At 45.8% G+C, this 10,762-nt stretch overlaps 1 long non-coding RNA gene across 1 annotated transcript; it reads right to left on the bottom strand.

The window, feature by feature from the left end:
- Positions 1-1,216: 1,216 nt before the first annotated feature.
- Positions 1,217-10,033, bottom strand: LOC138818734 (uncharacterized). The gene is made up of 2 exons (XR_011369210.1): positions 9,583-10,033; positions 1,217-3,377 (listed from the first exon to the last, which is right to left on the bottom strand). It is a non-coding gene; the product is annotated as an uncharacterized lncRNA (long non-coding RNA).
- Positions 10,034-10,762: the final 729 nt, after the last annotated feature.

Raw genomic sequence — 10,762 nt, 5'->3', positions numbered from 1 at the left:
GACCGTGAGACTCCTATCTCCAATAAACCACCAGAAAACCGGAAGTGGCGCTGTAGCTCAAGTGGTAGAGCGCTCGCCTTGAGCTGAAGAGCTGAGGGACAGCGCCCAGGCCCAGAGTTCAAGCCCCACGGCCGACAATAAAAAAAAAAAAAAGCCACACCAAATGCACAGCCTTTTTTTTTTTTTTTTTTTTCTGTTGTTGTTGTTGTTAGTCATGGAGCTTGAACACAGGCCTAGACACTGTCCCTGAGCTCTTTTTATGTTGGTGGTGGTGTTGGGGCTTGACCTCTGAGCCTGGATGCTGTCCCTCAGCTCTTTAGCTCAAGGTTAACGCTCTACCACTTGAGCCACAGCGCCACTTCTGGTTTTCTCAGTGGTTTATTGGAGAGAAGAGTCTCATGGACTTTCCTGGCCAGGCAGTTTTGACCCATGATCCTACACAAAGATGTGTAACTCCCGCCCTAAGCTGTTACCTGGCCAACAAGTCATTAGACTTCACATGCCAATAGAGCACACACACACATGCACACGTAGTATGCACACACACATGTGTGCACACATACACACAGACTTGGTCTGCAGTGGTGAGCCCAGAGGTGGAGCTGCATAGCCATGTGGCTGGGCACAGGAGGCCCTGGGTTAAATAGCAGTCGAGGTTGGGCTGGTGTGGGTGCATAGAATCAGGTGTGGGTGCAGACAATCACGCTGCAAAGGTACAGAGGTAGGAGGAACACAGGCAAGGAGAGTGCATGCAGGGGCAAGTCCCAGCGCGGGCCCACCCATGGCTCGGCAGAGTAGGAGAATGAGCTGGGTGCTGGGAAGGCCTCTGGCTGAGAAGGCAGGAAGTGTATCAGGCCCCTGCTGGGAAAATAACACTGAGATGTCAGCCAGCTAAACATCATGGGGCATAGGGACTACAAAGGAGGCGGTGTCTGAGCTAGGAAATTATAATCACCTGGCAGCACAGGCCTCAAACTCCAGACTCCACCTCATTTGGTCTTTTTTTTTTTTTTTTGGTCGGTGGTGGGGCTTGAACTCTGGGCCTGGGCGCTGTCCCTGTGTTCTTCAGCTCAAGGCAAGCACTCTACTGCTTGAGCTACTGACCCGTCCAGCAGGTTCAGTTATTCGTTAGGCTCGAGGAGGTGCCTCCTAAAAACCAATGGGGGCGAGAGAGAAAGGAGACCAAGCGCAGAAAGAAAGACAAAGTCAGTCTGAGTCGCGTCAAGGTCTGCTTTATTGAGCTTGGGGTAGGGTTTTTATACCCATAGGGGCAGGGGGAAGGGGAAGAATGAAAAAACTTTGCAGAAGCAAGGGTGGAAGGTCCCGGGGTTAAGATTAGGTCAAGCTGTTTCCTTTTGGCTGCTGTGCTAATCTCAAAAGCTCATCCTATGGTTTTTCCAGAACTGTTTATACAGGTGTTGTTTGCTTAGGCCTAAAAGAGGCCTTATCTTCCAACTGCCTTCTTGGCCCCTAACAATTCCCCCTTTCCTTTAAAGAACAGTTTCTCCAAAGGCAGGTTTTTGAGAGAACACCCTGTCTTAGGCTATGTGGAGGGCCACCTTACTCCTGGCAACATGCCTTGTTGAGCTGGCCAGTATGGCCTCTGTATGTTGTGCTATCCAGGGTAATTGTGTCCCTCTCAGGGTTTTCCTGAGTCTCTAAGCGATGATAATGCACCGACACCGAATTCTTTGAAAGGGCAGAATCTATTTGATTTTTTATAAAGCACCTAAGGCGCTGAAAAGCCCAAGGGCCAAAGGAAATAAGCAAAAGTAATCCAACAAGGGGACCCAGGAGGGGAAGAACATAGGGTAAAAGTCCCCCCCAAGCAGCCCAAATAGGGCGCTCAAAAAACTCATGTCGCCATCTTTCAATCTCCTCCTGATGTTTTTTAACTCGATCTCTTACAATGCCAGACTTATTGGCATAAAAACAGCACTTTTCCTGTAAAGTTAAGCAAATGCCACCTCTGTCAGCAGTTAAAAGATCTAAACCTCTGCGATTTTGTAAAACCACCTCAGCTAACGAATCTAACTGATCCTGAAGATCTTGAACAGGTTGATAAACTTTTGTAATATCATCAGCTAATTGTTGTGAAAGCTTGGAGTATGAGGAGACGGCAGTGGCTAATCCTGCAGTCCCAGTACCCAAGGCACCAGTCACTCCTAACCCCACCAACAAGGGGATAAAGTGTACTGCCCTTTTGGGCCGGGGACTAAAATAATCAAAGGTAGGGATGGGTACTGGTTCGTCTCCGGGAATTAAATCAATATCTGGAAGTAGTGTAGCCAGAATGCAGAGTCCTGTCCAATTTTGGGGAAGCACAGTATAAGCCATGTTATTACCACAGACAAAAACTTGACTCTGTGGTGAGCAAAGGGGGGTGGACACATTGATGACCGCCCCACACACAGAGAAAGAGGGCATTCCCACATCAGTATCATAGCTATTATTTTGATAATGATTATAAAAGCAAAGGGAGAAATTAAAACCAACAGGTTGGACCTTAAAGGGAACATTCCAAGAGCAATTATTGGGGGAAGGGAAAACAAGGGACTCATTAATGGAACTATTAAAAAAGGACGGAATTGCTAATGGCCAAGAAGCTCCATATGCCAGACAAAGCCAACAATCCTGAGCTAGGTTAGGATTAGAAATATTTAAAGCTCTGTGTGTGGCGGTCAAAACATCAACAGTCTGTGGGCCAATATCCATGCCTCTAGGCTTGGCAAAAGTAAGGGGTGATAATGAATCTGTGGATACATGGAGTCAATTATCTGTTGAATTTTTTTGTTGAACGTATGTTTCACGGATCACATCCGTGGGTCCTCCATCTGAAACATGTATGGGGGCAACTGTGGGCCAACATGCATCTTTACCCGGAGTGGCACTGCAGGAGGCGGAGGCATATTTGTTGGAGGTGCCCTTAATATTGATTTGAGTAGACCAATCACCTCCAACTGATCCAATCAGTGTGGAATGAGGCTTAGCAATAAAGTATTTTTTACCCCCGTGGGTGCACTCTGAAAAAGCATTATAGCATCGGGCATTCATTTGGTCAACAAATTGACAGGATTGTGGACATGGGCTCCCCTTGGGGTGTAATGTGGGTTTACTGACACACACCCAACTTTGTGTAAATCCCCCTATATTGGACGAATGTATAGCCAAATAAGCTGTTTTAGTTCCACAGTCAACGCTGCGGGTGGAGGAAGTAACTTTTAGGCTGTTTCCTCCTCTACAATCACAGGGAGGGCCATACAGCTGTCTGAGAAGGGTGTTGGTGTCCACGGGTCGATCGAGACCAGCCATCACCACATGGGCAAGTGCCAGAAGAGAGCCCAGAAGGCGAAGCATCCAAAGCCTTGGCATTCTTCCTGCAAAAGAATAGAGAAAGAAATTTCTCAGGGACAATCCCTTGGGTGGTTACATGTGTTAACCTGGGATTTATTATATGGCTTTATCAATCGTTCAGGCAACCATCTGGCTCCTCCTTCTTTAGAATTATATATGCAAGCTGATCCTCTGCCCCAAATGATTACTGGGTCGGGGCCATTCCATTGTCCTGTTAATGGATCTTTCCATAGTGCCTGAGCATAATCTGTTTGTGTGGTAGGATGCCAGAGGCGTTCAGCCGCAGATTTGCCATTAATATCTAACGTTAAAAAGTTTAACACAAAAAGGGCATGTGATAACAATATTTTATAATTTCCCTGAAAGGTATATAGTGTTTCCTGCGAGGCAAGTTTAGTAAGGGTATTTTTTAAGGTTTGAGGGCCCTTTCCACTAAGCTTTGTCCCTGTGGATTATAGGGAATTCCAGTAATATGTTTTATGTGCATTTGAGAACAAAATTGTTTAAATTTCTGACTGGTATATCCAGGTCCATTATCTGTTTTTAAAGTTTTGAGTTGTCCCATAACAGAAAAGACATATAAAAGGTGGTTTATAACATCTTTTGTGGCTTCTCCGGAATGGGCGGAAGCGCAGATAAATCCACTAAAGGTATCAATGGTGACATGTATAAATTTTAGCTTTCAAAAAGGGGATATGAGTAACACCCATCTGCCAAAGCTGTCCTGGTACGAGCCCTCATGGATTTACTCCCACATGGGGCTCAGGAAGCAAAGTTAAGCAATTTTGACAATTTTTAACAATTTGTCTTGCTTGTTCCCTAGTAACGGAAAATTTTAAGCGCAGGGTGTGAGCATTAAGATGGTGAATGTTATGAGCTTCTTGTGCAAGGGACACTGGATCAGCTGTTTGGGAGAGAGCAATAGTGCGGGTAGCCAAATCAGCGAGTTCATTGCCTTGAGTTAGAGGCCCACGTAAGCCAGAATGGGCACGAACGTGTCCTATGTAAAAGGGGTATGAGCGTTGTCTAATAAATTTTTGTATCTCAAAAAACAATTGAAAAGTAGGGGTGGTGGGTTGAATAACAGGAACCATCTCTAAGACTTATAGAGACCTTACAACATAGTGACTATCTGAAAACAAATTAAAGGGGAAGTCTTTTAAACTTTGAAAAACATAAAATTCAGCAAACAATTCTACAACCTGAGCAGATTTAAAAGAAGTGGTTATGAAATAGGATTTATTATTAATAACATATGAAGCCTTGTCATTTTTCGAGCCATCAATAAAAACATTTAACGCATTAGGAATGGGTTTTGTCCAGGTATTTTTTAGAAAAATAAAGGGGGTAACGTTTAAAAATTGAACAAGTCTATCATTAGGCATGTGAGTATCAAATGTTCCTTGAAACCCAGCGCACAAGACAGCCCATTCATCCTGTCTTTGTTGTAGCCAATTGATCTGTTCTTTAGAATAGGGAGTAATAATAACATCAGGGTCTTTGCCAAAATATTTGGCAGAAGTCCTAAGTCCTGAGAAAATCAGCTGAGAAACCAAAAGGGGGTAGGAGGGAGCACTTTTGACTGGGAGGCAGAGGCATGTACCCATAACAGGGGCACTGTCTTTTGCCACAACAAGCCAGTGGGTGTAAAATCAGTAGCAAATATAATTAAAGAGTCAGGGAGGGGTCAAAGTAGCCTATTTTTTTGTTGTGAAATAGCCTCTTCTAATTTTATTAAGGCTTTTTCTGCCTCTGGCGTAAGTTTTCTGAGGGAGGTAGGGTCTGAATCTCCCTGTAAGATATTAAACAAGGGTTTTAAATCCCCTGTCATTAGTTTGAGGTATGGGCGTAGCCAGTTAATATCCCCTAAGAGTTTTTGGAAATCATTTAAGCAAATTAATTTATTCCTCTTAATCTGAACTTTTTGTGCATAAATCAAAGCGGGTTCTAATTGAAAACCCAGAAACAGGAAAGGGTAACAAGTTTAGACTTTTTCGGGAGATATGAGGAACCCTCGGTTTTGTAGGGCTTTAACTATCTCTTGGGCTACTTGATGTGTCTCTGACTCTTGGTTGGCAGCTATTAGCAAATCATCCATATAGTGTACAATATAAGTATTAGGACATTGAATGCGTATCGGATCTATGGACTGGGCCACAAACTTTTGACAAAGGGTAGGCGAGTTGGCCATGCCCTGTGGTAGTACTCGCCATTGAAAGCGAGGCCTAGGGCCCTTATGATTTACTATGGGAATGGAAAAGGCAAATTTTTTACAGTCCACAGGATCGAGGGGGATGGAAAAGAAACAATCTTTTATATCTATTACAATTTTGAAAAACCCCCTAGGAATGGCTACAGGGGAGGGCAGCCCGGGTTGTAATGCTCCTATTGGTTCCATGGTTTTGTTAACCTCTCTTAAATCCTGTAACAACCTCCAACTTCCGTTTTTCTTTTTTATAACAAATATGGGGGTATTCCAGGGTGAGGTGGAAGGCTCAAGATGTCCCTGCTCCAACTGTTCCTGCACTAACTGTAAGGCAGCTTGAACCTTTTCTTGGGGCATGGACCACTGATCTATCCAAACCGGATTATCAGATTTCCAGGTTATTTTATCGGCTTGGAGTGCAGGGGGAGCAGTCCTTAAGAAAAAAGGTCATGGGCTGGGAAGGTGGCTCAGTGGTAGAGCGCTTGCCTTGCATGCTCAAGGCCCTGGGTTCAATTCCTCAGTTCCACATAAGCAAAAAGAAAAAAGCCGGAAGTGGGCGCTGTGGCTCAAGTGGTAGAGCGCTAGCCTTGAGCTGAAGAGCTGAGGGACAGCGCCCAGGCTCAGAGTTCAGGCCCCACGACCGGACCCAAAAAAAAAAAAAAAAAAGAAAAGAAAAAAGGTCAGCCCCGAGACCCTTTCTGTCCTGTTTTGGGGTGGGCATAATGGGTTGGCTTATTCCTTGTTCGTGTCTTCCTCGCCCTTTACCGGGTAGGAATCCAGACTTAAGCATCATGTTAATAACAGTCTCATTGGGACTAAACATAATAACCCCCATCTGTGTCATTATGTCTCTCCCCCATAGATTTACAGGGAGTCCCTCTATTACAAAAGGTTTAACTGTTCCAGTATTTCCTTCCGAATCGACCCAGGTTAAAATTTTGGCACTTTGAAGTGTATTTTGAATTTGTCCAATGCCCTTTAAATGTGTGGTAGTAGGTTCTAAAGGCCAGGAATCAGGCCAGTGTTTTTGAGCAATGACAGTAGCGTCAGCTCCACTATCCAAAAGGCCAAGGAATTGTTTCCCTTCTACAAAGAGTTTTAAGGTTGGTTGAGACTCTGTCAATTGGTGTACCCAAAATATATCTGTTGACCCAGGGACAGAATGGCTGCGCTGGGGATGTTTGTGTGGGAATTGACCTATCACGGGCAGTGGGAGGGCTTGAGCAATGTGCTGGCCTGCAGAGATGGTAAGCGGGCCTTGTGAGGCTTGGACCAAGAATTTTAATTCGTCAACTACTGAGGGAATAACTGGGAGTCCTTGTAACGTGCTTGAAGCTCGGCCTATGATAAGAAAAAACATCCCCGGTGGGTGGGGTGGGGTCCAAATTCCCCTGACTCTATGATAGCTATTCCCTCTTCCGGGGTTATAATCCTGGAGGTGGGGGAACACAGGTCCAGTCCTGCGCTGCCTGCAGTGGCTCGGAATAAGCCTGCATTAGTGATGTTTGAACTGGCGGCTGGTTTGGTTTTGGGCGGTAAGAGTCATCTGTTGTTGTAATGGACTGACAGAGCCCGGTACCGGGGCCCGCAGCCCGTTTCCTGGGACCGCAGGCAGGGTTTGGCCATTAATATCAGTCTTAGACCTGCAATCCCGAGCCCAGTGACGGCCTCTCTTACATCTAGGACACACTCCAGGGGGTATCCCAACAGTATTAGCCTGTGTTGTGGTTAAAGGGGTACCGCCCAACGGAGCAGTGGGGCATTCTTTGGCAAAGTATCCAAATTGTCCACATTTAAAGCAATTTTTAGAACCAGGCACTTGTCCTGGCCTTTTAGAAGGCTGGGTCTGGTTTTGAAACATGGCCCCAATGGCCAAACTAATGGATTTTGAAATTTTATGTTCAAAAGAATCTATATCATGCCGGGTGCTGGTGGCTCACGCCTGTAATCCTAGCTACTCAGGAGGCTGAGATCTGAGGATCGCGGTTCAAAGCTAGCCCGGGCAGGAGAGACCGCGAGACTCCTATCTCCAATAAAACCACCAGAAAACCGGAAGTGGCGCTGTAGCTCAAGTGGTAGAGTGCTCGCCTTGAGCTGAAGAGCTGAGGGACAGCGCCCAGGCCCAGAGTTCAAGCCCCACGACCGACCAAAAAAAAAAAAAAAAAAAAAAAGAATCTATATCATTACAAAGCTTAATCATACCATTTAGATCTAAAGTTTTAGTTTTGCCCCTCAAAACTGCTTTACAGGCCGAATTAGCGTTCTCAAAGGCCAATTGTTTAACTAGGATGTTGTCCGTGTCTTCATTGCCTAGAACGCTCTCTGCTACATCTAGCAGTCTGGCGACAAATTGAGAGTATGGCTCATCATTGCCCTGAATGATCTTTGAAAGGGAGGTGGTCATGGCTCCCGCAGCGGGCACAGCTCTCCAGGCGGCGAAAGCTGCTTGAGCAGTTTGAATTAGTATTCCTGCAGGAAGCTTTTGTTGTTTTTCCTCTGAAGCATACTTGCCTTTTCCTGTAATTTTATCAGAAGACCATGATGCCAATTGTGAACTTTTTTTTTTTTTATTTATAATGACTTGAGCCTCTGCTTTATCTACAAACTCAGCCTTCCAGGTCAAATATTGGCCCCTGTTTAGGACTGATTGAACAATTTTGTTCCACTCATGAGGCAATAAGTGTCCTTCTCCTCCTAACCCCTCTAGCACTGATAGGGTAAAGGGTGCGTTAAGCCCATAGTTTTTAACTGCCGAATGTAATTCTTTTATATGTTTAAATTTTAGTTTTTTATATACAATTTGGCCTTCCTGTATCTCCTCTTTGATGTCCCCCTCCCCATCAGAGGCTGAGGACCCCTGATCTTGTTCCTCCTCCTGTTCTTCAGTGGTGTCAGCCTGTCCATCTTGATTTTGAGATTGGGAGCCAGAACGAGTTATTACAGGAAAAAAGAGGGGGGCAGTTGGCATTTTAAGTCTGGGTTTGTTTGTGTGGCCTCTTACGACCGGAGGTGTCCTGGCAGGCCTTTTACCAGAGGTAACAGAGCGAGGGGTTATAAAAGTCTCGCTGGTGAGATCTACTTGTAAATTTTGAATTTGGGAAGTAAGGTCGCGTAATTCCTTTTTTAAATGGAGAACATCTCTCAATTCTGTTACTTGTTTTAAAAGAGAATCTTTAGTTTTAAGGAGACCTTTAACCCCGGAAGGGATGACATCTCTTGTGGTGGGGCAGATGGGAGAAAGGGGTCTGCGTAAGGTGGAGGGGAGGGCCAACTGAAAGTCCTGGTTTTCTGATTTTTTGTAAGTGTATAAATCTGAGGGGCAGGTTGAGGGCCATATCTTTCTTCCTCATAACATGCCGCCTGTTTTTCTAAATCTATTTCAGATGAGGGGTCAAGCCAATCATCGCTAGGGGAATTTTTGTAAATAACAGGGTATATTTGTTGATAAGGTTTGGCTGGTGGAGATGGCTCTATCTCTCTAACCTTTTTGATGGCAACTATCTTTTTGTCCTCAGAGGGGGGTTCGGACCTCTTATTGTTAGGAATTAAAGGAGGTCTTAAGTGAGCCGCAGGAATCGGCTCGTCTATTATAGGAGTGCGCGAGCCGGGCAAAGCGGCGGTGTCATCTTCATCTTTTGTTTCGCTTTTACGAGACGGATATCGCGACTCGGTTAGATAGTCCTCCGTTAAAATCAATAAGCGGGTACCATCTCTTCCTTTTTCTGCCTCTTTTAAAATTCCCTGATAATCCCATAAAAACTAAAAAAGGCCTCGGGAATTTCTTCTCCTTTAGCCGCTAAATCATTAATATTTTTCCCTACTTTACTCCAGGTAAGGGGATGACTGTCCGGGCCAATCAAAATTAGCCAAGGACATTTTTCCCCAACAAAGCAAAAGAATTTTACAAGATCTTTTCTTTATACTCTTATTCCTCTCTCCCTAAGAGCTCCTTTCATTTCTTTTATAAATAAAACCTCTTTAGACAGTGTTTTGCCCATGGTTGATGGGACGGCAGGACTTACCTCAAGACTTCCCGCGGTGCACGAGCGATGCGGTCCGGGCGTCTCTACCCTGTAATAATTGGGGTCCCCTTCTGCAATGCCGTCCAGTAGGCCACCGTACCTCGAGCCCCACGTTGGGCGCCACTTGACCCGTCCAGCAGGTTCAGTTATTCGTTAGGCTTGAGGAGGTGCCTCCTAAAAACCAATGGGGGCGAGAGAGAAAGGAGACCAAGCGCATAAAGAAAGACAAAGTCAGTCTGAGTCGCGTCAAGGTCTGCTTTATTGAGCTTGGGATAGGGTTTTTATACCCATAGGGACAGGGGGAAGGGGAAGAATGAAAAAACTTTGCAGAAGCAAGGGTGGAAAGTCCCGGGGTTAAGATTAGGTCAAGCTGTTTCCTTTTGGCCGCTGTGCTAATCTCAAAAGCACATCCTGTGGTTTTTCCAGTGAAAGACCCTAGTTCATGCTTGACCATTAGGTACCCCAGAAAAACTGCTGTCCATCCCCCCCCCCCCCCCCCCCCCCGCGAAACTATGTGAGTGGAAAACACCAAAGAAGGCGAGGCAGGATGTTGTGGTTAGACCATTAACCAGAAAATAACACAAAGGGTCTCTGAGTCAACACCTGTGTAACTCAACTGCCTGTGCAAAGTCCCACCGGTCCCACCGCTAAGGAACTCCGCCTGACCCGCTCACCTGACTCACCAAACGACTTAAAATTAGCCAATCAACACCCTGTAACCAGGCATCTCGCTTCTGTAACCTTGCTTCCAGCTGCCCATAAAAGAGGGTGCTTTCATGTGCCCCGGCGCGCAAGTCTCCCAATAGACTTTGTCGCCCCGGGTACCCGTGTGTCAAAACAGGTTTCCAGCCACCGACCCGAACCTTGTGGATCTCGAGGTCGTGTGTACCTGGGAGCCTGGGCATGCCTGAATAAACCTCTTGCTGATTGCATCCGCACAAGTGGTCTCGTTGTTCCTTGGGGGAGGGTCTCTCCAGATCGAAGGGCACCCCAAACACTGGGGGTCTTTCACCAGAACTGTTTATAGAGGAGGTGTTTGCTTAGGCCTAAAAGAGGCCTTATCTTCCAACTGCCTTCTTGGCCCCTAACAATTCCCCCTTTCCTTTAAAGAACAGTTTCTCCAAAGGCAGGTTTTTGAGAGAACACCCTGTCTTAGGCTATGTGGAGGGCCACCTTACTC

This window comes from Dipodomys merriami, unplaced genomic scaffold (genome assembly GCF_024711535.1).
Source record: "Dipodomys merriami isolate MVZ:Mamm:240054 unplaced genomic scaffold, mDipMer1.0.p SCAF_78, whole genome shotgun sequence".
Lineage (NCBI taxonomy): Eukaryota > Metazoa > Chordata > Mammalia > Rodentia > Heteromyidae > Dipodomys > Dipodomys merriami.
The sequence above is the reverse complement of the archived record's forward strand: the minus strand, read 5'-3'. Positions and strand labels throughout refer to the sequence as shown.